The 27,337-nt window shown below is 40.9% G+C and overlaps 1 long non-coding RNA gene across 2 annotated transcripts in view; it reads right to left on the minus strand.

Moving 5' to 3' along the window:
- LOC307224806 overlaps positions 1-27,337 on the minus strand; it is a 102,387-nt gene that overhangs the window by 46,925 nt on the left and 28,125 nt on the right. For both annotated transcript variants that reach the window (XR_013842747.1, XR_013842748.1), the window contains exons 2-3: positions 21,930-22,065; positions 18,389-18,513 (exon numbers count right to left, since the gene is read on the minus strand). This is a non-coding gene — a long non-coding RNA (uncharacterized lncRNA). The remainder of the gene's footprint in view (positions 1-18,388; positions 18,514-21,929; positions 22,066-27,337) is intronic.

Genomic DNA, 27,337 nt, shown 5'->3' on the forward strand with positions numbered 1-27,337 from the left:
GAGGAGACACAACAGCCATCTTTAATTATCTCAAGGGCTGTCACATGGAAGATGGAGCAAGCGTGTTTTCGCCCGCTCTGAAAGGCAGGACCCAAACCAATGGATTCAAGTTACAAGAAGGGAGATTCCGACTAAACATCAGGAAGCACTTTCTGACAGTAAGAGCTGTTCAACAGTGGAACAGACTCTCACAAGAGGTGGTGGACTCTCCTTCCTTTGAGGTTATTTAGCAGAGTGTGGATGGCCATCTGTCATGGATGCTTTAACTGATATTCCTACATTGCAGGGGGTTGTACTAGATACCCCCAATTCTTTGATGATGACAATGATGTGTCATCGGGTTCTGGCACTCCCAGGGGGGACAGCAGCCTATTTTAACACATGCAAAAAGAGCAGTGCACACTACCCACTCCAGATGGCTGCTATCTGTAACAAAAGAAAAGGAGAGAGAGTTAGCAGCCCTGGGCCACCTCATCACAAAATCAGGTAGCCATCTAGATTTGGAAGTGGACCAACCCTCAACCCACACCTTAGCCTGAAAGCTGCAGATCAGGTGAGTCTGTTTTGGAAGTCACATTTTCTGAATTCCTACCCATCCCTACATGGATGGGCCACCAACATATCTAGTTGGTACTGAGTAAACATGCCCAGGCCTGGGCTTCCAACTGAATTGATTAGTTTATTATTGCTGCTATTAGTAAATTGTTATATATTTGGAGTTCCAGCATCTCTAAGAAAAGACACCTTTCTCTGCTACTTATCACAGTAGCAGTTGCTCTTTGTCTCCTCTTGAATATTTTTCCAGACTGTATATATGAGCTCTCAAGGTTTCTGCTCTGAATTTTTAAAATAAAAATATTCTAAACACAAATTAATAAAGCATTTGATTTTTTTTTCTTCCAAGTAAACGTTGCTGTTACAACAAATTGTACCAAGCATAGTTGGAATATAAATTACGTTGCACAAGGCTCTTTAAAGAGAATGTACTTATATATTTAAGTTATTTCCTTCCAGAATTTGCACATTTTGGTTCCTGCAAAGGGCACTAGTTTTAACTTATTTTCAATGGAACTACCACAGAGTAAGTTCAGCTTAAGCCTAAAGGCTCCTAATTAAATTTTGTTTCCATTGAGTTTTGTTCCTATGGTTATAAAATTGTTGCATGGTTATCCTGTTGTTAAAACAAATCACAATTTATCCCAATGTTTTAGAACTCAGAGATGAACTGGTTCACTGTACCTAAAATGTCAACCCTACTATCTCTACTTTCTCTACTTTCCCCCATAAATCATGTCCTCCATCATGGAGGGCACGTGTTGCGGTGAGATCACCTAAACTGCCTCCCTGGGGCAGAAACATTTTGATAGCCACAACACCCCAATGGTTGCCCCTCAGTTGCTGGGGCAGAAATTTGGCCTGTTGGGTCGTCTATTGGCTGCCAAGGGGCTATTTAAGCTGCTGCATGTTGCTGGGAGCTCTTTCCTGCAATGTGCATTGGATCACCTGCCCTCCCACCCTATATTTAGGGCTGTTCTTTGGCCTTGCTATGCCTGTCTAGGGGTCGTCTGTTTTGGGGCAGGGGCCCGGTAGGAATTTTGCCATTTGGCTATTTGGCTGGTACCACTTGGTTTTTGCCTACTGTGTAGCAAATCGTCACAACTTTGTAAGGTTGGCAGTTAGGCATTGGTTCAATGTTTTGTGTAGGGGAAGTGGTTGGCTGTGCCTGCCCCTCCATCGCTGCTGCTAGGGAATTCCGTTAAAGGAATCATTCCGTTAAATGAATCCAGGGGCTCGCCTTGCTTTTGTCCAAACCCTGTCAAGGGGCTAGGGCCAAGTCAGAGCCCCTGGGAGCATCTGGGGTAAGCTGTGAGGTCGAAGCCAGCTTCTCGCTCCCCCAGGATGCTTTCCCTTACTGACATATGGTGGTGCCCAGTGTCAGTCCTGTTCCTGCCACCGTGCAGGTTCAGGTAGTCTGGAACCAATGCCTAAGCAACCACTCACATGCTGTAATCAATAAAGTTGTGGCCAAAATTAATGCCAAAAACCTTAAACTAAATTCTGTGTCTATTGTGTCTTTATTTTGGGGGTGGTTTGGGGGGTCGTCACACGCAACTGTCAAAGAGTAACATTTCAGTTATTCATTTAGAGATTATTTCAGGGATCAGGAGTGTGTGACCCTCCAGCTGTCATTGGGCTACAACCACCATCAACCTCTATTAGGTTTGGCATGCTATTGAATGTCTAGCAAGTCAGAGGATTGAGTCCTAGTTCCAAACTGGCTCAGAACAGGCCTCTTGAGATCTTATCCAAAGCACTTGCACCAACTGGTAGGTCCAACTTTTTATTCTTAGCCCATTTCCCTTGAAACAATCCATGACACAGAGCACTTTTCATTGTTGTTGTTTTTTTAAATAATTTTTATTAACCAGCCAATCAAATCAAATTAAATCACATAAATTCCGAATTACAAAGCCGAATTTTAAATTTTGTTGGGGGGACCCATATTTCAAGATCCAAAGGGGGATTCTGATCGTCTTCTTGCTACTGCGTTAATGTCCAAATCAGTCCAAATCAATCCAAACAGAGTTCATAATTCTATCCAGTCTTATCTTGCTGTTTCCACATCACATCTTGTTCATATATTTTCTCTTTTTTCTTTATGATCTCTTCTGATAGTCTCCTTAAGCCGATAAACACCAATAATAATCCTGTGTGAATTTTTCCGTTCTTCCAATCCTCAAATCGAGATGGTTTCCATATATCATCGCCTTCATAGATAACATCGCTCTTTCCATCATTAATCTCGCAAAACTGTCGCTCTTAAGTCCCACTGAGGAGTTTCACCCACAATATAAAAACAGCTCTATTTCTCTATTTCTCCTCTCAGACTTAAGTCCTCCGACAGAACTTCCCAATATGGCGACGGCATTTTTAACTGCGTCATTCCAAAGCTCTTATACATTCCATGCTCTTCTTAAAACATGCTTTGGTTCGAAAGTTTATCTCCACACAGCCTTAAATCCACAGCTTAAGTCCTTAAAACGACATTTCTGACTCGTGAGGGGAGGGGATTCTTGTTTAATCACATAAGGAAAGAAAGGAAAGGGGTTTTTTTCCCTCCCCATCAGTCATTTGCCATACTGAGTCTTGGCGTATCTTCTCATGATTTCTCTTGTTCCTCCGACTCGTCTTATTTTATCAGAGATCTCTTCTGTTAGCAGTCTTTACTCCCCCTTCTTCCTTGAGATATGTGCATTCCTTCATCCAAATTGTTTCTTTTGAAGTTCTTGCAGCTAGTGGTGCTGACCTTTAAAGCCCTAAACGGCCTCGGTCCTGTATACCTGAAGGAGCATCTCCACCCCCATCGTTCAGCCCGGACACTGAGATCCAGCGCCGAGGGCCTTCTGGCGGTTCCCTCATTGCGAGAAGTGAGGCTACAGGGAACCAGACAGAGGGCCTTCTCGGTAGTGGCGCCCGCCCTGTGGAACGCCCTCCCATCAGATGTCAAAGAGATAAAGAATTACCTGACATTCAGAAGACATCTTAAGGCAGCCTTGTTCAGGGAAGTTTTTAATATGTAATGCTGTACTGATTTTAACACTGATTGGGAGCCGCCCAGAGTGGCTGGGGAAACTCAGCCAGATGGGCGGGGTATAAATAATAAATTATTATTATTATTATTATTATTATTATTATTATTATTATTATCAGGGACGGCGTCCAGGAGCACCGGAATCCCACAGGAGGGCTTTGTGCCTAGTGCCCCCATCCCCACAAATTCGGGGGTGGTATAGGGACGCAGGTGGCGCTGTGGGTTAAAGCCTCAGCGCCTAGGACTTGCCAATTGAAAGGTCGGCGGTTCGAATCCCTGCGGCGGGGTGCGCTCCCGCTGCTCGGTCCCAGCGCCTGCCAACCTAGCAGTTCGAAAGCACCTCCGGGTGCAAGTAGATAAATAGGGACCGCTTACCAGCGGGAAGGTAAACGGCGTTTCCGTGTGCGGCTCTGGCTCACCAAAGCAGCGATGTCACGCTGGCCACGTGACCCGGAAGTGTCTCCGGACAGCGCTGGCCCCCGGCCTCTTGAGTGAGATGGGCGCACAACCCCAGAGTCTGTCAAGACTGGCCCGTACGGGCAGGGGTACCTTTACCTTTATAGGGCACAGCAGGCAAGGCAGTCCCCCCCACCATCCTGGGGGGGGGTAGGGAGGCTAATTACTCCCATCATAGCCTCCAAATTACCTCGTGTGGGTCGGAGAGATGTTATTGTTAGCCATCTTCCAATGCGCCCCCTAGTGGCCCCCGAGCACTTTTCATTGTAGTTGGCAACTGCACTATGGATTAAATAGGGGGCTAGTCAACCAAATATACCACTCCCTGTGCACTGCAACAAGCTCTTCATCCAAGCTTAAGTACAACAAAACAAAAAACAAACCACCTGCCTACAGACAAGGTGTGGTTACCAAGGGTGCATTGCATGATCATTTTTTCACAGTAGTGTAAAAAAGGAGATTCTAATGAAAGATCTCCATTAGCATAATATGCTGCATGCTACTACCCTGGTACTTTGGAATTAAGAGTTAGCAACTGCAAAGCTCACAATCTCTTTTAGCATGAAAAATTTCTTTTCTTTTCTTACAATAGTGGTTGGGCAGTTGTTAAATTTTAAAAAAAGATGGAAAAAGAGATGTTCTAGCTATAGCACACGAAAACTTGCAGATGCTTTCAACAACAAATCATGATAAAAAGATGACTTTAACATTAAATGTTACTTTTGCATCAACCTACTCAACATTTAATTTATTATCAGACGCACGAGGTCATATTACCCGGGAGACAAAGGGTTCTATTCTTGGTGTCCACATGTCATTGACAAATAGACTCGCACACAAGTTTTGTGCAGAGAGTTTGTCGTGTTGATTAAAGGCCTCTACAAAGCTACCGATGGAAACTGAGCCAAGAAATGCATCATTTTACTGTACTTTTCAAAAGAAAGATAATAAAGCATGTCAATTGGCTTTTGATAAATAATAACAATAAACCATAGGGTACTGATTTTTCCAGGACTTAAAAACTTGAAAAAGTTGCAGTACACATTATGTTCCGTGCCTAGTAAGTGTGGTACACCTTTGTCCAGTGGCACTGTAGCCCATAGATTGCAGCAAAAAATCTGTGTGATGGGCTAATAGGAAAAAGCTGTCCCATGAGCCCTTGCTGAAGAGGGGAGGGGAAAGCATATATAAGGCTGGTTCCTCTGGAGCTCACAGCCATTTTGCTTTGAGAGCTTCCTGTCCACCAACCCTCGGGTTAGAGCCATCACTGAGCAATTTTGAGTCAAATGTTTACAGGATTTTTTTCTCTCTCAACCTGATTGGCACTTGGTTGGGTTTTTTCCACCTTTCCCTCAGTGAAATTAAGGCTTTCCTTTGTTAGGCGGAAGAACATTGTATGGGGGCAGAAATGGCATTGGGCAGGATAAACATAGTATGGGGGAGGCCATAAGGGGCCTGTGGGGAGGACTGACCATGGCAACCCCAAGCGTGGGTTCGGTATCTGCCTGGTTGGAATCTGCACCCTGGTCCCTCAGTGAGATCTTGCTTGCTTGGCTTGTACCACGGCAAGGTTCAACATGGGCCAACTCCTGTCGTACAGGTTTGGAGCAATCCAAACCCAGTGGATCCATTCCATCAACATGGGACTTGTGGAATGATGAACTGGTCCTGGACCCAATGCCATGCCAACCCTTCCACTGCCTGCTGCTGTCAAAAAAGATTTGGCCTAATTTATTCCTTCACCGTTGTACAGTCTGGTTATTTTGCTGCTCTCATGGGTCACATAATGCACCTGCCTGGGCAAATAGTGACAAACCTATATATACAACCACATACACACACAACACAGAACCACAGCCAATTCTGACTTCCTGGTGTGAGCACCTATACAATAAGTGCATTTGTTCTTAGATGTATCAGCTGGTAAACTTTACATATATATATATACCTTTAAAATACCATATGTGAAGCAGCCCTTAGGTTAGCCTCACTTTGGGTGCAACCTAGAATTTCTAAATGATAGTCCTATTGTAAATGTGATTAGACAATATGTGCCTTCACACCTGTCTTGTGTAGGACAAAGAGCTCATGTTCATGTTTCAAGTTACAAGAAAGGAGATTCTGTCTAAACATCAGAGAGAACTTTCTGACAGTAAGAGCTGTTCCACAGTGGAACAGTCTCCCTCAGGAAGTTGTGGCCTCTTTCCTTGGAGGTTTTTTAAACCGAGGTTGGATGGCCATCTGTCATGGGTGCTTTAGTTGAGATTCTTGCATTGTAGAGGGTTGGACTAGATGACCATTGGGGTCCATAGTCCTATGAGTCTATGATTCCATGTTCTTTGGAGCTGTGCACAAAACTTAAGATGAGCAACTTTGGGTTGCAACCCTCCGTGCTGATTTTAAGACTTGTTTTGGATTCTGGAAAGGTAACATTTTTAAATGTTTTTGATGTGTTTTATTGTTCAGATTTACGTTTTATTGCACACACACACACACACACACACACACACACACACCATAATGGCATATAAATATTTTTTTATAATAATGTTGTGCCCTGTTAAGCTAAATTGACTGGTTAACATCCAGCAACCTACAGTCTGTTTCTTGCACATCTTGCCTAGTGCATAAATATTGTATGTGCAGAAGTCTATCTGCTACTCTCCAGCAAAGAAAAAGTAAATCTGTCTTTCCTTGAGAGTAGCAGAGGAATTCCAGGGGAACAGCTAGCCATACACAGAACTGGAGGATAGGATTCTCTAACCGCAATTCATGTTGTCCGTGTGTGTAAGTATGAATGCACACATGAATATGGGGTATGCAGAGAGATACATAATTTCACTTTATACATCTAAATACACCGTTACCTTGAAAAGTCCATTGTGCAAAAAGTACACCCAGCACTTTTAAAACATCAAATTGTTCAAAACTCAAGCTTAAGCCACACTATATTTAAATTTGAACAAAAAAACCCAGTTATTTTCCACAAGTTTTTAATCACTAGTAATTTTAAGCACATTTAAATTTACTTCACAATTCAGTAACAACCATGCATCTACTGTAGCTTTCATTATCTCTAGAATGCTTCAACCTTATCATCAGCCCGTGAATTCATTAATTTCTTTATTAATCCAAATGATTTTCTTCAATTTTTATATGCCCTGAGGCTGTCTCACTAAGATCAACTCCCTCTGTGTTCCATAAAATTGTAATCAATCTCTATTATAGTCATGAAAATGGTATTTGTCACTTTGCTAAGAAAAAAATAATCAATATGTCTTCTAGGGCAGAACAGGCATTTAATACGTTGAATTGATGCCTGTTAGAGAAATTTAGCTTGCCAGCAGCTTGAGACAAGCTAATAGAAACCCAAGAAATTTGTTGATGGTTGGCAGATGAATATACAGACATGCTTGAAAAATTAATATTGGGGCATTGAGAATGGACTGTCATTTCATATGCTGAAGAGAAAATGGATTTAGACGAGCAAATCCCAATGGAAATCCTTTCCTTTTAAAAAGATAAATCCAGAAAAAGGCTACACACAAAAAGGCATACGTGCTCATATCATCCTTTTATGATGGTCCGTGTTTTATAAAATGAAAGATTCTTCTCTATATCTATTCTAATGCTTTGTCCTGTATCTCTGGTATTGTTAAGTCTGCTGTAAAAGTTCTTTTTAAAAAATCACCCATATGATGGCAAAATGTAAAATATTACTTCATTTACCAAAGGTTTAATGCTATTTTGGGTTCCCCGAGGATGGTGGGTTTATGTGAACTAATGTTTTGTTCTGGCTGAATATTAATCTGACACATTTCTTCTCTCTGTCAGATAACAGCAATTATTTCTATTGTGTTCTATACTGGAAGTCATCCTTCATTCCATAATCAAGTTTCAAGTGTGTGTGTGTCTATAGGCATATCAAAGCTTCATTTGTTAAGTACATGTGGGCAGGCAATGCCTTTGAGCAGTGAGGACTGGAGGTGCACTTCAGAATCCTATTCCGCTTTCATGTGTAAGAGTTATTAAACACCGAGAAAATATCTTTGGCAGGGGCCTAGGTAGCCTTTTGAGGTGTTCCAACTCTGCGCTGGAAAGTAAGTGGAAATCATTGTGTAGAAGCTCATGGTGCCACTGGAAGCTGCAGATAATATCCAATTCTGGATCCACAATAGCACTTACATTACTTCAGAACTGCGGTTGGTGGTGTAATGGAAAGGGAATGTGAAGGAACACACAGGCACAGCTTGCCTAGAAGAACAGAAAGGCAACAACAGCCTCAAAGCAACAGTGTCATTTCTGCTTACCAGGAAGACGGAGGTAAGAAATCACATCTGTGCAGATCTACTACTGAAACTGATGTGGTGCCCTCACTTGCATATCTGTGCAGTCCCAGCTTGCCCTTTCCTCATGAACCACAGAGCTGCTGCTGCTGGGAGATGTTGCTGTGCCTCTGCCCCACTGAGCAAGCCACTCCTGGAAGCTCATTTCTGGGGCCTTTTTCAGAGCATGAGCAGCAACATCATCTGCTGGACCACCAGGGTAACTTACAGCCAGTCCTTGTTCCAGCAGGTGATGACAACGCTTTGAGGTCCTTTTCTTCCATGGGTTTTCGACGTCATGCTAGCAATTCAAACGGGACCTCTTCTTTGCAATGTTGTTGGCATGTCTAATTAAAATCTAGATGTAATATTTCAGCTGACTGAATACCTTTTTTAAAGGCTTAATGTGCTTTTCTAGTTTAGCCCGTGCTGTTAGAAGTAAGCACCACTGAGTTCAGTGAAGCTTACCACTAGGCAATGATACATAGGACTGTAGTCATGCTACAGAAAAGTTTAGGTGGCAATGCTAACCTCATTTGCCAAGAAGTAAGTGCCTCATAATTTAACAGGACTTACTTCAGAGGAGTCGTGGTTAGGATTGTGCATTTATGCTGCTAAAAGTCTTCTTGAAAGACTAGTCATTCCTCCTTCATATGCTCTCCCAAAACTCATGATTTGCTCCTGCACTTCAAAACTTATCACTACAATGGAATTTTGGTTTTCAAACGTAATCCGTTCCAGAAGACCATCCGACTTCTGAAACGTTCAAAAACTGAAAGCGGAAACCTCAGTACAATAGGGAAACTCAAAACAGAAGCCACATGGCACGTTCGGCTTCTGAAAATCGTTCAAAAACCGAAGCAGTTACTTCCATGTTTTTGGCGTTGAAAAGCTGAAATGTGTGTTAATGGAGATATTCGTCAACCGAGGCTCCACTGTACACTACAACTGCACCTTCCTCCCTTCTCCTTACATAGTTTAAATAGATTTTGTTCTTTAGATTCTTTTAAAGCTCAATAGCTTCCAAGAAGAGATGTAAGCTTGAAGAGCTCTCCCAGCCAGTTTCCAGCCACACTTGTAAATGTTCCTTTTAAAATACAGCGGTACCTCGGGTTACAGATGCTTCAGGTTACAGACGCTTCAGGTCACAGACTCTGCTAACCCAGAAATAGTACCTCGGGTTAAGAACTTTGCTTCAGGATGAAAACAGAAATCGCACGGCAGCGGCACGGCAGCAGCCGGAGGCCCCATTAGCTAAAGTGGTACCTCAGGTTAAGAACAGCTTCAGGTTAAGAATGGACCTCCGGAACGAATAAAGTTCTTAACCCGAGGTACCACTATATATGTAAAATTACATACAGAATGAGATTCAGAACTATAGGCAATGGATAAACAAAAATTGTATTATTCTCTAGGAAGTTGCTTGAACAAAAACTATGAAAATGAATCAAAGAGATGTGGAAGACTATGGTTTTCATTTGTTTCCAGAAGTATAGCAAAGGAAAATATTCCTGGTACATTGTGCCTCTTCAGACTCTGATATTTTGACATTGTAAAAATTGAAAAGTCAAACTAAACAGAAATCTTGCAACAGTAGCATATTCCCTTCCCTTGCCAATGCAAAATGCATAGTTCTGTTGTGCAAATGAGTGTTTCGCATTTTATTCTACCACGGCCTGGGCTGTTTGCAAGAATTACAGAATTTAGCAATGCATTACATTGTCAACATTCATTGCTATTCTCTGCATGAGAGGAAACATTTGTAATTCAAACAAGAAGAGCCAAAGTATTATTACAGATAAAGTGTTACTGTAGGTAGCTGGAAATATCAGTTTTCTCATCAATGTTGTCATATGTTATGTGCAGGTATCTGGTTTGGAAAAGGGCACATCTGTGATACACTTCATGAGATTGAAACAGCTGTGTTCACTTATCATCTTTTTTTCTTCAATTTTTTTTTTTTACCCTAAACAGAAATCCTGCCCACAAAATTGACATTTGGAAGATTTGCATATATCACTGCTTCTATTTTAAACCATAAGCCATTCTCCCACTCCTGCCACCCTATTCTGTTGTGTACATAAGAGATGTAATAGAGGCATTAAGTATTAATATTTTTATAATCAGTATGCTCAGTCCTAAGGGAAATATTCCCATCAATTTTTCTTTAGCTTTCATGTGATAATTTGCAAACTTCCCCATAAGCACATTTTACCTGTTTTAAAGCACAAATTCAACAGAGGGGAGGAGAAGAGGTAGACAGAACTACCACGCAAGAGTCTACTGACATAAATTTAATATAAATGTGATCATTCCATGAAGATGAAAACAAGATATGGCTTAGTTGGCCGTCCCATCCTTTCGAAGATGTCATCTCTCTCATAAGCACACTTCAAATATCTGCTTCTTTATTGTTTTTAATGCAGTGAGGTTAGCTTCCCTATCACTTCTTAAAGTTGAAAGAAATATTGGACTGTTAATTGGAATACTGCAATGTGAAATCAAGTCACGGCTGCCGTTTCAAGACTTGCTGGAGAATGTGAACTAAAAGTCTACTCTTTCCTTTTGCCAGTCAACTTGCGGCTATGGCATCAGCTCCTGCCTAACTTGCTCCTTCAGTAATCTCAGCCATTTGTATCACAAGTTGTAGATGGCACAGACTTCTCGTTCTCTGTCTTCATATGCCCAGAAAGATAGCCTGGGCTTGCAACCTTCACTTCTCCAACTCAAAGTCAAGGACATTTAAACTGCATTTGCCCACATCTGTTCCTCAATATATAAAGCCTTGAACAAACTCAGGAGCAGGTTATGCGAAAGGCTACTTGCCCCTGTATAAACATGTAGGTTTACTTAGATCATCTGGGGAAATGTTACTTGCGACACCACACCCTACAGAATATCACAGGGCAGTGACACAAAATCAGGCACTTTCAGCCATTGCCCCTGCATTCTGAATTGCCCTACCCTCTGCCATACATGAAACCCCAACCCTTGGTTGCTTCAGTTCTCTTAGAAAGAAATATATATTTGCCTAAGCTTTCCTTGATTCATCAGTTCAGACCCTGTTATTACTGAGTTCCTCTTTGTATATGTGTTTCTAACATTGTTTTACTGGTTTGTTATGTTGTGTCTCTATTTTTATGATACTGTTTTCTCGTTTCTACGTTGTATTTCGCACACTGCTTAGAAGGTTTTAAATGCACTCTCAGGCCCAGCATTACCATAAGAGGCCCAGTCTTGGAGCCACCGCCATTTTACTTTTCCCTCTAGGACACTGTGAAAAATAAAAATGGCAGGCTTCAGTGGATGTTAGTGGCATGATAGGAAATTTATTAGCAATGGCGCCCAACCCTACTGCTGGGGGAGCTCACATAAGCACTGCTGCCCCTGTGGTCATTCAGTACCCCCAGCCAAACTCCACTATCACCAGGATAGCCAATGGAATAGGAGAGGGGCCCCCAGAGGAGACTTCAGGAAGGGCACCCTCCAACCTGAAGCTGACCAGACTATGCTAACAGTGTTGTATACCAAGAATAAAGAGAAGGTAGGTCATGCTCTATTGATACATCCGTGGTTGAATTGCAGTGGATCAGCCAGCATTTTTGACTCTTAGCTGTCTAGTAATAACCACTTCTTAAAAGCCTTTTTCTTTTCCAAATTCAGCTCCTGAAATTAACAAAGCTGGGAGGAGTGAATGAAATGAAGAGTGGATTTTCGTGTGAAAGGGTTGTCTTTGATTTTCAATAACTTTTTAAAATAAGAAAAAGTATCAATAGACGACAGATTCCAGTGCTTATATAAATCAGCTCTGCCTAATTATTTCCTGGGAACACAAGAAGGATCTTCATTTAATCCCCAGTGAGATTAACAGAGCCTGCCCATTGGTGATAGCAAGTTTTGATTGCCAGCAAAGGGCTTGGCTTTAAACATAGCCTATAAATTAATGAAACACTCCAATCCCTATAGCATTCCTTGGGCCATGAGGTTCCTGCTTCGTTTTATAATTGGTGAAATATTCCGCTGTCCATACACAGACAAAAGCTTAGCAAGTAGAAATGAAAAAAAGTGACCACTGAAAATAGTATTTTCACTGAAAACATAAAATGAACACTGGAAACAAATTTTCCGTCAAAGTTTCTCCAGTACTGGTAGAAATTATAAATCAGTTCATTACAAAACTTATCTTGCAAACATGTGTGAGCTGCTCACAGCCTGCTTCAGAATGGATCTAATTTTGGAGAATGGATGGAGGCAACTAAGTTGGAGTGGACCCAATGAAACCAACAGACTTAAGTTAAGCCCATGGATTGCAACGGGTGAGCATGGCTTAGTTGGATGCCATTCATAGCTCGTGGCCGCATGAGATAAAGCTTTGTCAGTGGCTGAAGCAATGCTGAGAAATGCATTGCCACTTGAAGCATAGGTTGTGGCCCTCTGTCTGGCTGCCTTTTGCCAGCTGGTAAATACATTTTTAATCCACATGTTAAGTATCCTATTGTTTTATTATAACGGTTGTGTTTTTATCTGGTGATCTTTGCCTTTGTTACAGCTTACTGTATTTTAACTGTTTTTATATGACAGTGTGATTTTAAATTGTTGCGAGCTGCCCCAAGTACTGCACCCGTGGGACTGAAATGCGTGCATAAATAAATCTGGGCCTGATTCAAATGAAGCCTAAATTAATTAATTAATTAATTAATTTAAATGTGGACTCTACCCAAACTAGGCCTGTCACCTTTCTTGGACCCTTTTGGAACTAGGCCCAAGCTTTTGAGAAGCCAAGACTTAATCTTAAAGGTTTCTAGGCAGCTTAAATGGTGGAATTTGATTTTTGACAACACCCTCTCCTATTCTGAGATTGGGTACCATCGTTATTATCTTGCAAGAGAAATGCTTAACTGTTGAATTATAGCCAATTTCTTTGGCACTATTTGCCACTTTCCCTATAATGCCCTGAATAAATACCCAAATGCTCTTTGAAGATAGCTTTGCATCATGAAGATACACATAACTGATGTATGTCAGAACTTCAGTAACACATGGCCCATATTCAAGTCTTCATGTGGCAACACAGAGATTTTAATGGATGAGAGTTAAGCACGTGTGTGAGTCTGACTGAACTGAATGGGGCTGCAAGTGTTTGCCTCTGGCTGGATAGTTCCACTTGTCTGTGTTGCTACTTGCAAACCTAACATAGCTTCAACTTGTGATGTGGTCAGAAATAATAATACAATATTCCATCTTCTTTCAGGCAATACAACCGAGATGCTAATTAAGAGAAGCAGGATAGTACTAGTAGACTAGCTACCCTGACAGAACTCTCAGTAAAAAATAACAGAAGTGCCAGCATAGTTCTAAATCAAAACAGATGCGAAAATTAGGATATCAATGCCAATCTGGATGATTTTGGAGAGAATAGGGATTGCCACATAAATCTATTATTTCACATATCCCATGCTTATCTGGATGCAAAATGGAATCTTAATGACTGAATATAAAGAATTGTACAGGAGATGGTACAATATGGAGAGCGGAACAGTCAAATATTTTTAAAGGTGTGAAATATAATAAGGAGCAAATATAGCAGGAAGCCTACAAAATAAATATATCAAACAAATGTTTATTGCTTATTCAAAATCTCATTTACCTTTTCCTGTTCTTTGCAAACATGCTGCCAGCCCTCATTCTCCTAAATCTACCCTTCTATATAATCTCAATGTTTTCTGCTCTCTTGATCTACTTAATCCCGTCTCCTTTGCTGTCCTCTAGGTCCTGGAATGTCCTCCCAGAACACTTCATTTTGATTTTGACTTGAAATCTTTTCTTAAAACCCACTTTTCCTGTGAAGGCTTTGGCTTAGCTCCTTAGCCATCGTTGGAGATGGGTGAATGTGTAGGTTTTGGTTTCTCTCATTTCCTCATCCTTAAGATTTTCATAAGCTCAATGGTACCATCCTTAAGATTTTCATATCAGCTTGTGAATTATTATTTTTTAAGTTCTCATGAAAATGCATGAGCATTTTAGTGCATGTCTCCTAAAATACAAATTTCTGCATGCAATTTTGCCCAGTACACACGTTTTTAAAGCAATTTTGCCAGTGTAATGCATTTTGGTACGTTATTCTCATACATGGCTAGAGAACTATGCCACAAAATTCAGAGAAGTGCAAATTTCGAAGAAAGGCTGCGATTTATGTTCACATATTATTTTGGAAAGTAAGAAGTAGGTAGGTTCACTTTTAAATGCAAACTGAATTAAATTTCTCCCCAATTCCTAGCCATCAGCCCCAGATGCAAATAAGCCTATAGCTGCATATGTTCATGTCTATCTTTTGCAGCTTTGGAAATATCAAAATGTGTTGCTTATGCTAGCGTTTAAAAAAAACATCACCGTCCTGATGCCTTCAGATGTTTTAGACTACAGCTCCATCTGATGAATGCTGCTATAGAATATATGCTGATGTTATAATCAGCCTACTGAAGACTCTTTAAAATCTCAGCAGGCATTTTAATCGAAGTATGATTTTACAGTTTCAACCAGTTTCTACCTTTCCTGTATTGTATCTTTTGTTCACTGCTTAGAGACTATTGTAATCAAGTGGTGCACGATATATTTAAACAAATAAAATATAATAAAAGTCATTTCCCATAATTGCACAGCTTTTGAGAGATTAAAATCAAAGGCCCAAGTCCGGGAAGGTTGTGCTTAAGTCACACCCAAATTGGAAAGTTGTTAGTTGCAGCTAATGGATATCTCATTGGTTTCAATGCGACTTCAGTTTGTGTGACAATTCAGTGCATGTTTAGTCAGATGGAAGTCTCACTTCATTTGATAGAGCTTACTCCTAGCTCAATGGACATAGGTGCAGAGCCAAATTTTATTTGTGTACGGTCCATTGTTTGTCTTGGATGAAAAGGGTGGGGAAGAGGCCAAGTACAGGAAGAAGAAACTGTTCGCAATGGTGCAAATTTGCCTCTGGAAGGAATTCCACAACCAGAACACCACCACTGAAAAGGCTACCCTGCAACATTTTGAAGGGCTTCTGTCACTAAACAGTAGCAACTTTACTGCCATTATTACTCTGCTCGGCTAGAGGGAAGACAACACAGAGAGAAGCAGTCAGAATATACATTGTCCTGTGTGCCTGCTGTGCTTCTCTTGAATAAAAAGACAGGATCTCAAGAGGAACAGACTATCTCAAGAAAGCTGGGGGGGGGGCTGTACTGCGCTTTGCATTAAATGCACATCAGCATAGAAAGATCTTGTTTGTAGGGCTGGGAGGTTGGTCTCAATAAAGGTGCTACGGCTTTGCTCTCTCTGCAGAAATATTGACAGCTACAATGCAATCAATATTCCAATCAGTGTAGCAAAGTGGTTATATCATGGCAGAAGCCAACCCATCAGCTAAGCTTGCAAAGTCCGCAATACGGAAAATAGAACTGGAGTCTAATTGAAATTAGGGTCAAAGTGATGGCAGCAGATCCAAGTGATTAAACACAATTCTGCCCCCAAGCACACAGAAAGAGTAGGGGTGGACCTAGAGAATCCTTTTTTTAAAAAAACCAAAAGAGTTGAGGAGTTGAATTTTGCTACTGTTGTTATGTTACGTCAGGTTGAGCAGTAAAACAATAAAACAATAAACTAAAAACAAGGAGAGGTGATGAGGCAGCCAGTAAAACGTTAAAAATATAAAATTAGAATTAGGAAGTGGCTAAAAACTACTTGAAAGCTTAATGGAAGGTGGGAGCTCTGACTAGGCTGCTGTCTCAGCCGCCATCTTGTTTCCATTCCATGATGTGCTATGGATGTTTGTATGTGATGCCAATAAAAGGTTTGATGATGATTTTGCTACTGGATTTTACACAGCTGCAGGATGCAGCAAGACATCCTTTCTGCACACATACCTTTTCTGTGTTTAAATGCAGAGATAAGGAAAGCAAAAGTAAGCAAATAATCATTTATACATATATTCACGTTCTTTTCAAAAAGTGAAAATTAGGGGGGGAAGCAGCCTGTTAATCTTCCGTCTGGTGACAATTGGGATAACTCCAAGAGAAAATTTGTAAGGGTTTCAAAAGGTTTGTTTGAGGAGATGTTAAGAATGTTACATTCTAGAATACTCTCCCTGGAATAATCATGAAAGCCTGGAAACTCACTGGGATCCAGACTGAGTGGAATACATTTATAATTCCCGTTCACCTCCTCCCAATGGGTGGGCGGAGTTTGCGACCCCGTGCAGGACTTACCTGGCCTGGTGCCACCCACCTAGTAACAGGGTGTAATTGGCCCGCCCCTGCCTGGAAGGCCAATGGGCTGTGGTCAGGGATGTGGCCAGGGACAGGTACTGGGGCTGATCCTTCGGCCAATGCTCATTCTTCTTCCTTCATTCCAGACTAAGTGGAATATGTTTATAGAAGATCTTTTTACACAAAAGTCTGCCCAACCATAAAACAGTACTGTGTTGAGACTCTCATGTGCCTGTTACAAGTTGATTTTCATCCATGTGCCAAAACACATGTCAAACAAGAATTGTTTCAATATCTTTCATTATTTTTAGTATTTTCACTGACTCAACTTATGACAGAAGCTTCAGGTGCCTTCTGACAGCAAGCTGAATTTTAGCAGGTTATCAAGAACCATGGGAATGACATATCTGGCACATATAGGTATGTGGCATAGGACGGGAAACTTGTACAATCCTCCACTAATTCAGATTGCAATTGTGTCAAAAAAGAAAAGAAAAAAGGGAGACATGTCATGGCCAACTCAGAGCTGTTGAACGGTAGCAGTAAGAAATACTAACACATCTTTAAAATGGCATTTTCCGGTAATATTGGCACAAAGCAAGGTGTAGGTCTGTAAAATTGGAGTCTCAGCACTGACATATACATTATAGCTTACTGAGACAACATGAATGTTTGGTTTCCAGAGATGAACTTGCAGTCAATTTGCTCCTCCTCCTGGTCTTTGTTACTCCCATGCCACACTGAGCTAATGCAAAGTTTGGTTTGGTGTGTTGTCCCAACCTAGACTCATGATTAAGCTTTCTCCTTACTCACCACAAACAAACCTTCCAGGTCTAAGTGTGAACCAGGTCAGTAACTGAAATTACATTTAGCAATTTTAATGTCAAATACTGTCAAATCACTCATCATAGATAGCTATCATCCCAAGGGGACACTACAAAAAGCAGCAGAGAGGGGTTAAGAAGTAATGATTCATGTTGATTTACAACATGAGATGCTAATAATCTCTGCAGCTACCCTCAAAACAAAGTGTATACCTCAGCTTAGGGGTCCTAGTACTGAGTACCACAAGTGTTTTTTTCTGTGGTAGTACTTACCTGTACAGAGTACCATCCCCTCTTTCTTTGCTGCCTCTGGCAGCCATTTTGTGATAACACTCACAGCACTTTTATCAAGATACGAGTTTTGGCACTGCTTTTTTCTTCTTCTTTTTGCTACTAAAAACACTCCGTACCACTTGTATGTCCTTGTAATTAACCTTGTTCAGATTAAATGAACATATGGTAAGATGTTCAAGCCAACCCTGGACTTCCATACCTTCAAAATCCCATTTCCATAGAGACCTATGTGCATAATTCTGAATCTGATCTGCATAGACACCCAGCACATAACCTGCACTACTATTTATTTTTGCAGAGAATTGGTCTCATGTAGCGCCCCCCCCCCCCCATGATCACCTTATACAGAATGGTCATTAAAATCAGCCGAATTATTAGTAACTGCAGCTCAAATGGCACTCCCTAAATCACTGTAAAAAACTTAGAAAATGCTGCTGAATAAACCTTTTACTGACATATTTGCATTTAAAAAACCAGCATGTTCGTCTCTTGAGAGCAATTTATCCTTAAGAGTGCACGCCTTTCCAATTCTTCATAATTTTTTCAGGGGGAAACATAGGGATGCACCCACTTATACTTCAAAATTATAGCTTTAAAAAGAACATTATATCTTTTCAGCTTTTTGTAACTTAATCAAAACAAATTCCTTACCTGGCAGTAAAGTTGAGTGACATTGTGCGCACACATGATAGGAGATCTATAAAATTCTTTAAGACGTCTCCTACAATTTACACATGCATGACGGATATTCCTCCATTCACAACATTGCTGGAAAGCTAAAGAAAATAACAAAGCAAGGAAAATTACTAGGGAGGAAAATATAGAATATAGGACAGCCTAGCCAGAAAATATATTTTCCCTAGCAAATTAGAGTGCATTTTGTTATCAATAGGACTGTGTGTGTGTGTGTGTGTGTGTGTGAGAGAGAGAGAGAGAGAGAGAGAGAGAGAGAGAGAGAGAGATGGAGGGGGGCAGAGAAAGACTGTAGTACTGTACTAAAATCTATTGGAAGACCAACAGACCAAGAGATGTGGAGGTCCTGCATACCTTAAAGCTTAGCATATCTACTGCGGTATAAATTTGGTGTTGTTCAGTCTACTTAATCAGATGCACAACACAGCATACAAAAACTCACACCCCAAGAAATGTGTTTTTAGGCTTTATGGTGCCACTTTTTCCTGTTTGGAATCCACTATGACTAGGTACCATTTAGGAATTAACATTTCACAGGATAAATCTGCATAGAATTTTGTGGAGTTTCCCACATCCCACACAGTCTCATTCTTTGGCCTGTCCTGGAGCCCTAACCCACCCAACTAAAAAACAAATGGGTAAATGGGGAGAACAGAGGACCACAAGACGGGTGAGGTTTGCACATTGGCGAAAGCAATATAAATATAGGGTGTTCCCTTGTCTTATTTTACCTAGTTGCATTTCCAATTTGTGCCTCATTTTTAAGTGAAGAGTGAGCAATAGGTCTAAAAGCAAGACCACCATGTCTGATTTGGACATAATAAGAAGCCACTTGCAGGAGCAATCAGGCAGCATGCACAAGCCTGTGGGTCTTTCCTGATCAATCACAATAAGCTAGAACGTTTGGCTTCTAGTTGCATGGAGAACAATGCAAGAACATGCAGGCAATATCACACTGCCATTCTGAACCCACAGGCTTCTTTTTGTTTCTTTCAGTTCAGTTCCATGCAGTTATATCACTATATCTCTATGCTCAGCACTTCATACAAAACAGAACCAAGTTCCTAAAGTGCACAGAGAATAAATCAGGGTTGCCATACGTCCAGAGTTTTCTGAACATAGCCTGAATACTACATTTGGAAGCAGCGTCTGGGTGGAAATTGCTAAAAATGTCTGGGAAAATTCGGACGTATTGGAACTCAACGATTTTGGCAAAAGAATAAAATTATTTTTTCACTTTTTGAAATATGGCAACCCTGAGTGATCATTAAGTATCCCGATTTAAGTATCACCAAGAAGTTCCTGCTCTTCATTTATGAAAGGTGCTCCAGTTCCCAGCTGAGCTGGTTGGGAACTTGATCAGATAGATGTGTTCTTGGAGACGCGTAAGGGGCCAGAAAGTATAAGTTTCTCACTGTGGGAATTTTTTTAAAATACAGTGGTACCTCCAGTTGTGGATGGGATACGTTCTGGAGGTCTGGAAGGATCCCAATGCTTTTGCAACCGGAAAGACTGCATGCGTGCGCGGCAAAAACCCGGAAATATACTCCTGGGGTTGCAACTTATGTATCCCAAAGTTTACGTAACTGGAGGGATACGTAAGCGGAGGTGCAACTATATGGGATTATTTATTGAAGGGAAATTTATTTCCTCAAAATTCTAATGCAACTATTCTGGCCCATCTCAACAATACTCCAGGCCATCACTATTTTGCAGGAGAGATTCAAGTGCACACCAGACCGTTAGGTTTGCACAATAAAAGTAGATTAAAGTGCTTTGTCAGCCTAGCGCAAGAGCTGCACTTTAAAAACAAACAAACAGATCTTTGTATTAGAGAAGTTTGGGGGCAAATACAACTAAAAAGTGTGGGAAGAATGAATGGTTAAGGGGAATATGTATATATTCCTCACAAACAAAGCAGGATGAAAGCTCATTGTCATATAACAAATCAGACGAAATGCTCAATAAAGACTGGGCATAGTCTGAACATCACACAGACTTTGTGCAAGCAAATCAGGGTGAAAGCTGTATAAATAGGTCAGTTGGAGGAGCCCTGATCGTCTTTCAAAAATGCAGTTGCAAACACACAATACAAGCTACAAATATAATAATGCTTGCAGTCTGCTAGACATGCTGCACAAATTAAACATTTTAGATAATTGATAGTTCAGTGCAAAGTTAATGGAATTTCATTCCTGGTCCTGCAAAATACCAAGTACTGGTTTGGGTTTCAGTGCTTATATGTACTAATGGTTTTCATCTTTCACATCACTGACAAAGAGTAAATTTTCCAGTAAAAGCATCCGAATGACTGGGTCAGAATCAAATAATGCTAATAAAACCAAATGGAAGAGGCAGCTTTTTGGCAAATAAAAAACAAACGGCAAACAGCTGAAACAAGGCTTATGATGTTCGGTGTTTATCAAACATCTCTTCAAAATGTTACAAATTCCAACATTCCTTAAATTAGGTATAGGTATTTTATATCTCATAATGCAGTAGAGGACACAGAGCCAAAGTGTTAATAAGCCCATTTCTATGTGGGTCTATGTGTATGGCACATTTCACTAAAATGTTTTGGAAATCTAAACATGGGAACTCACTGAATACTAGCAGACTTTATAGAACCTAGTCCAGCAAGCTGAGGAAACCCAACTCACCATTGCCAACCACCGTGCATGCCAGTTTTCCTTCTACCAACTTTCACACATTTTCCCATGCAGAAACATTTCCCTGCTCAGTGACCTGAGATCTTTTAGGTGAAGATGCAAAGTACCAAGCCCTGTTGCTTCTAAGCAAAAAAAAAGGCTATAGAATCTATCCAACTAATTACAGCTGGAGATTGGAACAACCACCCAGTTATTAAAGAAATGTTTAGAAAACAATAAACTGGAGGGCCACAGATTGCTGGCAGAAGTCTTACACATGTTCTCTTCAATGGGACTTAAAGGTAAAGGGACCCCTGACCATTAGGTCCAGTCGTGACCGACTCTGGGGTTGCGGTGCTCATCTCGCTTTATTGGCCGAGGGAGCCAGCGTACAGCTTCTGGGTCATGTGGCCAGCATGACTAAGCCACTTCTGGCGAACCAGAGCAGCGCACGGAAACGCTGTTTACCTTCCCGCCAGAGCGTTACCTATTTATCTACTTGCACTTTGACGTGCTTTCAAACTGCTAGGTTGGCAGGAGCAGGGACCGAGCAACGGGAGCTCACCCCGCCGTGGGGATTCGAACTGCCGACCTTCTGATCGGCAAGTCCTAGGCTCTGTGGTTTAACCCACAGTGCAACCCGCGTCCCTATTTGGGACTTACACCTTAGTAAACATGTGAAGAGCTGGGCTTGTGGGTTGGTATACTAAAGAGATTTTCACAGTGACATTTATTTCATATAATCTTTTGTATCAAGGGTAACGGTCATTGTATTTCTGCCTCCAACTTCACTTGTCAAACATTAATGAAAAATCAATAATGAGTTATGTTCCCAATGTTTTCTGACACACCTGTGTCCAATCCTGAAGAAAGCAGCCCCGTTCTGTGGGGCTGACTGGAATATACGAGCAGATTTCCTGCAGCCATTTTGCTCTAAGTGGATTCAACTCAGAAGGATCGATGAGCCGTTCAATAAACCTGTAGTTTCTGCAGAGCGAAAAGACAAGGTGTGTGTGAGACAGATTATTTTGGATAACTTTCTTTCTTTGCAAATGTGGGGGGGGGGGAATGAAAGGACAAAGACTATTTTCCACTACAAATATGACATTGTAGTTTGAAAAGGAACTAGTGACATGTGAGGCCACCCCTGACACAGCTTACTCCAGAAACTATTTTGATTTTTCAACATTCCTGTTGAATACTTGGGGGAAAGGGGGGCTTTCTGAGTAGTCAGTAGGAATGTTTGGGAAGCTCAAATGGAGGAAGTGCAGTTCCCTGCAAGTCCCCCAGCCATGCACCATTCCTAAGCCAACCACAAAACAGAACCTCTTGGCAGATTTAAACAGAAGAAGGCAACAGGTGGCAGACAGGACTCACTACTATAGAGAATGGGCTCGACACAGTTTCTCATTAGCTGGAAAAAAACTATGAGTCCAAAGATCCCTGGCAAGAAATGAGTCACATCATTTTCAACTAAGTTTTACAAGTAAAGATGAGAGAGAAATTCTGTTCACATTTTAAGGCAAACAAAATTCACACTTTCCGAAACAATACATCAGCTGACACACAACCCATACATTTGGAAATTGCCCTTCTCCAGATTTTGCAATGCATTCTCCAGTCAAGCAACGTGTACAAAAACACACATGATTGGGTAAAGTGTGCATAAAAATGTATTATATTACAGGAAAGTGCTTTGCAAAAAAATGTGTATATTGGGGGAAATGCATTCAAAATTGTACTGCATACAAAAAATAAAAATTGCAGACTAATGTGGAAATGTGTATAAGTGAATTTAAGATTGGAAAAATGAGAGCCCAAGAGAAACTAAAATTAACAGATTTCCCCATCCCTACTTGCAGGTCCTCTCTGATGTGTGTGAGGGGTCTCCCCTGCCACCAGGTTACCTCCTCCTCAGGCTATAGTTTCCTCCTTCTTTTGCATGAGGAAATCTAGAGGGCTGATAGAGATCCTGGATAGTAGTGGGAGCAGAGTGTGAACCCCATGTCACGTCAGGCCCAGTTCAATGAAAGCAGGACCCAATTCAAAATAAGGCCAGACTGTCTGAGCAGGTGTAGTACTCATTTGACAGAGAACACATTAAATGCACTTTGTTTGAACAGAACAGTTAATCTGTGGCAAAGCATGAGTTAAGGTATGAAAGCTAAATCCAGAAGAACACCCATTCTGCCAAACATAATTATGTTCATATTAAAGTGTTGACTTGATATTCCCTTGATTAATTTTCATCACACTGTGTATTTGTTTTCTTTCAAGCTTATTCTAAATTAAGCCATTCTCCATGTCATTGTCAGTAGGGTCTTGAATGCTTCTGCTAATAAAAGCTGCAAAAAGCCTTTTGACTTAATCAAACATGTCACATTATAGAATGATAGAGAAGAATTTGCATCTGTATCTGTGGCTAACAGTATGACCCTGTACACAGTTACCCAGATGCAACTCTCATTTCATTCAATAGTGCTTGCTACCAAGTATTTGCTTATAGGATTGGAATTCTAGTTGCCAATATATCACAATTAAATGTCATAGATACACTACAGAAAGTGGGAGAAAGCCTTTTTAAAGTGACTTTCTAATCAATGTAAGTATCATTTAGAAACCAGGCCACTGCAGCAAAATAAGAATTACCCCCAGTCAACCAGGGTGTTGGGTAGGACTTGGGTGCGTATTTAACAATATTTATATACTACTTGATTATAGTAAAAACTGTAAGCAGTTTACAATAAACATTAAAATTGTCAATAAAAACAGTGAAAACATTTAACCATAATTAAAACCAACATGTCTTGAATGCCTAAACAAACATATTTTAAGTAGGTGCCAAAAAGAGTACAGTGAAGGTGTCTGACTGATGACAATAGGCAGGGAGTTTCAGCATGTAGGTTTAATTTCTTACAACTGTGGAATAAATACTACAAAGCAACTGCAACAGCATCAGTTCCACAAAATCGAAGCAGTTGAGTGGACACATAAAGGGTCAAGTGACCACCTTGCAAAGGCTATCAATCACTAACATAAGGTGGATTACTAAATTTTGTGGAATGGTTTTCAAGAGGATTTAATTCCGCTCATTGTGATTCGGAACTTGGTAATTACTGTTGTAATTTGCCCTGAAGAAGTAGGCACCTGGGAAGAAGTTTTCACTCTTTTTGCCATGCTACACAGGTCGAAAACATGGGTGGCAAGGACAGTGAGCATTGCCTGTAATGAAAAACTTTGCTTTTGTTACCCGCTATCTGGGTCTGAAAGCTTCCCAGTCAAGTTAAGGGGTTGCACATTTCCCTCCCCCAACACCACACAATGCATTGGAGTGTCACTAGGCTTGTCAACCAGTCCATAAAGCCTTTTAATAAACCTCTAAGATGGTGGTGGTGGGAATTTCCTTAGGTTTATGTAAACCCTAATTGGGATCCAGGACTTGGGCTAAGAGTATATTTAAAGTTTTAAAAAGTACCCTTTGGGCGCATACAAAAGTGAGACTTTCATTCTGAGCTGTAGAAGAACTTTTGAGGGAAATAACACATCTGATTTCTACAGCATCCGATTATGAGCTTCAGTGATGTCACTGGTTTTAACAGTACATCCAGATGATCATTTTAAGGAGCCATTAGATGTATCTCATCTGTGCCTTGCACTCACTGACACATCCATCCAGAGCTTGTCCCCCAGTCTGGTCCTGCTTGTCAACATAGTGTGAGAAAGGGACGGCACAAGTCATACAGTTCATAGAGACAAAGTAGAACCTGAATGGTGCAAAACATAGTGGGGGTTTGGGAGGGCACCCATGAAGCTCTCCTGTTGGGCTCAAGATAGCATGAGGGCAAGACTAGACACACAAAGAGAATTTCCTTGCATCTTCCGGGCCTCGCTCCAGGGGGAGTCATGTCACCCATAGGAGATCATGCAATGGCACGAGATCACAGCACCCAAAATGGCCACCGCACTCTTGTATGGAAAAAATGGGTTGTCCCAGTTTTCCTGGGACAGTTGAGGGGTATGTGACAGAGCATTCCATCATTAGTTGAGACTGATAGTGGAGATTCCTGAATTGCAGGAGTTTGGTCTAGATAACCCACGGAATCACTTCCAACTCAATGATCTGGAATGGTTTCCTTCGGGTGGTTGTGGACTCTCCTTCATTGAAAGTTTTTAATTTCTATTTTGTATTAGCAAATATATAAACCAGCCAGGGGATGGGTGGTATAGAAAAGTAACAAAAAATAAAGCATTCAGGATCTGGATTCTGCTTAGGACTCCTTCTGAAATGTATAAACAGAGCCTATCTGAAGCTGTTGTTTGTTAACTATACCACAAGGGAAGTGTAAATGGTTCTGTAAGCAGAGCTGAAAAATCACAGCAATATTTTTAGATATCACATAAGTGCTTTATAAACACCTTGATGTGGAGCCAATCTTCTTAGCAAACATACTGACCAGACAGAAAGAACTAGACAATGATTAGGTGCTAGGTGGGTGGACATTTTTATGTGATTTTTGAAAACATTACAGTACACAAATTACCCAAATAAACTAGTGTAGGTTGAGTAGTAATTTGTTGGATTCTCTACACTGCAAACTCAGAAGTGGTATAAATCATAGCGTTTCCCAGTTGGAATCTAAAATGCTTAGCTCTTTAAGGACACTAAGAGGCATATATAGGAATAAGGCCCACTGAGCCCAGTGGAGCTTCAAGAGCAAGAATGATCTGTATAACATTCCCAGCACCTTCACACAACACTAGTTCCTATACTTTTCTTTAATAACCTGGAGGGCTACATTTATAAGCCTGAAAACAGGCTTATATCCACAATGGAGATGTGGCTTTATTTTATAATAACAGCTGATTTTAAAAGCCAGTAAGCATTCTGGTTCTTCCAATATTAGTCATCTTAGACTAGGCTCCTCTTTTAGTCAGGCTTACATTCAATGTGACAGATGTTAATTGTTATACTGTACTGGTGTTTCCATGTGTGTCTTTGAGTTATTATGATGTTCACCACCTTGGTGACTTCTGTTTTAAAAGTGATATACAAATAATTTGGATAAATAAGTGATAAGTTGTTATCCTGAAGGATCTCAAAAACTTGCAAATCCCCATCTCTTTAAGAGCTGCAAAGCTGGGGAGGAAACAGACATATTAAAGCTACCGTTATGCATTTCAACTTTCCACTACAGTTACAATCCCCCAAGCCAAAAAAATCCCCTTTTGTCTTGACTAGCTATATGCCATGCAGAAGGAAGATTTACATAGCTCCTTCTATCACAACAGTCAGTGCTGGATTAAACCCTGTGGAAGTCCCGGGCAGTTGAAATATTGAGGCTCGTTTGCATGCTTGAGTGGGATAACATTGAACTAAGAAAGCTTGATTATAATTTTCTTTCATGATCATCAATATTATTTTGATCTGTTGTTGCGGTGCCCCTAAAAAGCATGGGGCCCATAGACCGGTGCCTACTCTGCCTATTTGGTAATTCAGCACTGAAAACAGTCTTGAAAATGGCAAACAAATTTGCATGTTCATATTCCTCGTCTCCCAGCAGCGATAAAAGGTGCAAAAGCCTCTTTCAAGGCCAGGCTTTGACAATGTTGCTTCTGATTGGGAACTCATTTTCAAAAGTCCAAAACAGCATACAAAGACAATCATTAGGCATGTACAGCATTTAATGAAATGCCTGGCTGCAGATGGGGAAGGCAAACTCTAGCCTACTGTGTTTGGCTGGGAGATGAGCACAATGCCACCTGCAGCCACTCTTACAACTATTATGCACTTGACACTCTTCGATTCCAAGAAGAGGCATAGGCCACCTAGCTTCAATGAGTAGCTAAGCTACCTCCCATTGGTTAGCAAGCTTGGAGGACCCTAATGATAGGAGGGCCTCCTGATCCTGTCTGCAGCCAGACAGGTGTTCCATCAATTGTTTGGCCAAAGCCTATGTTAATCATGGCAAAAGGATGTGATCACTCCCAGCATCCTATTGACACTGATTGAGGATCATCTGTTTGGTGGGAAGCTGATTATTCTAGGCTTCGCTTCTGTGGATAAATGAAGCTACAGGTTACTGTGGAACAGGGAGCTATGACGAGGGGGTAACCTTGTAAGAAATTTTTGAGTTGTTTTACATTTTGGTAATGTGATGGTAATGAAAATCTTCCAAACATTTTATTTACCTTCCATACAATGAAATTTATTTGGGGATCATTGTATAAATCTTGGAAGCAGAAAGGGATAGGATGTTTC

This window comes from Podarcis cretensis (assembly GCF_951804945.1).
Source record: "Podarcis cretensis genome assembly, chromosome: 10".
Taxonomy (NCBI): Eukaryota; Metazoa; Chordata; class Lepidosauria; order Squamata; family Lacertidae; genus Podarcis; species Podarcis cretensis.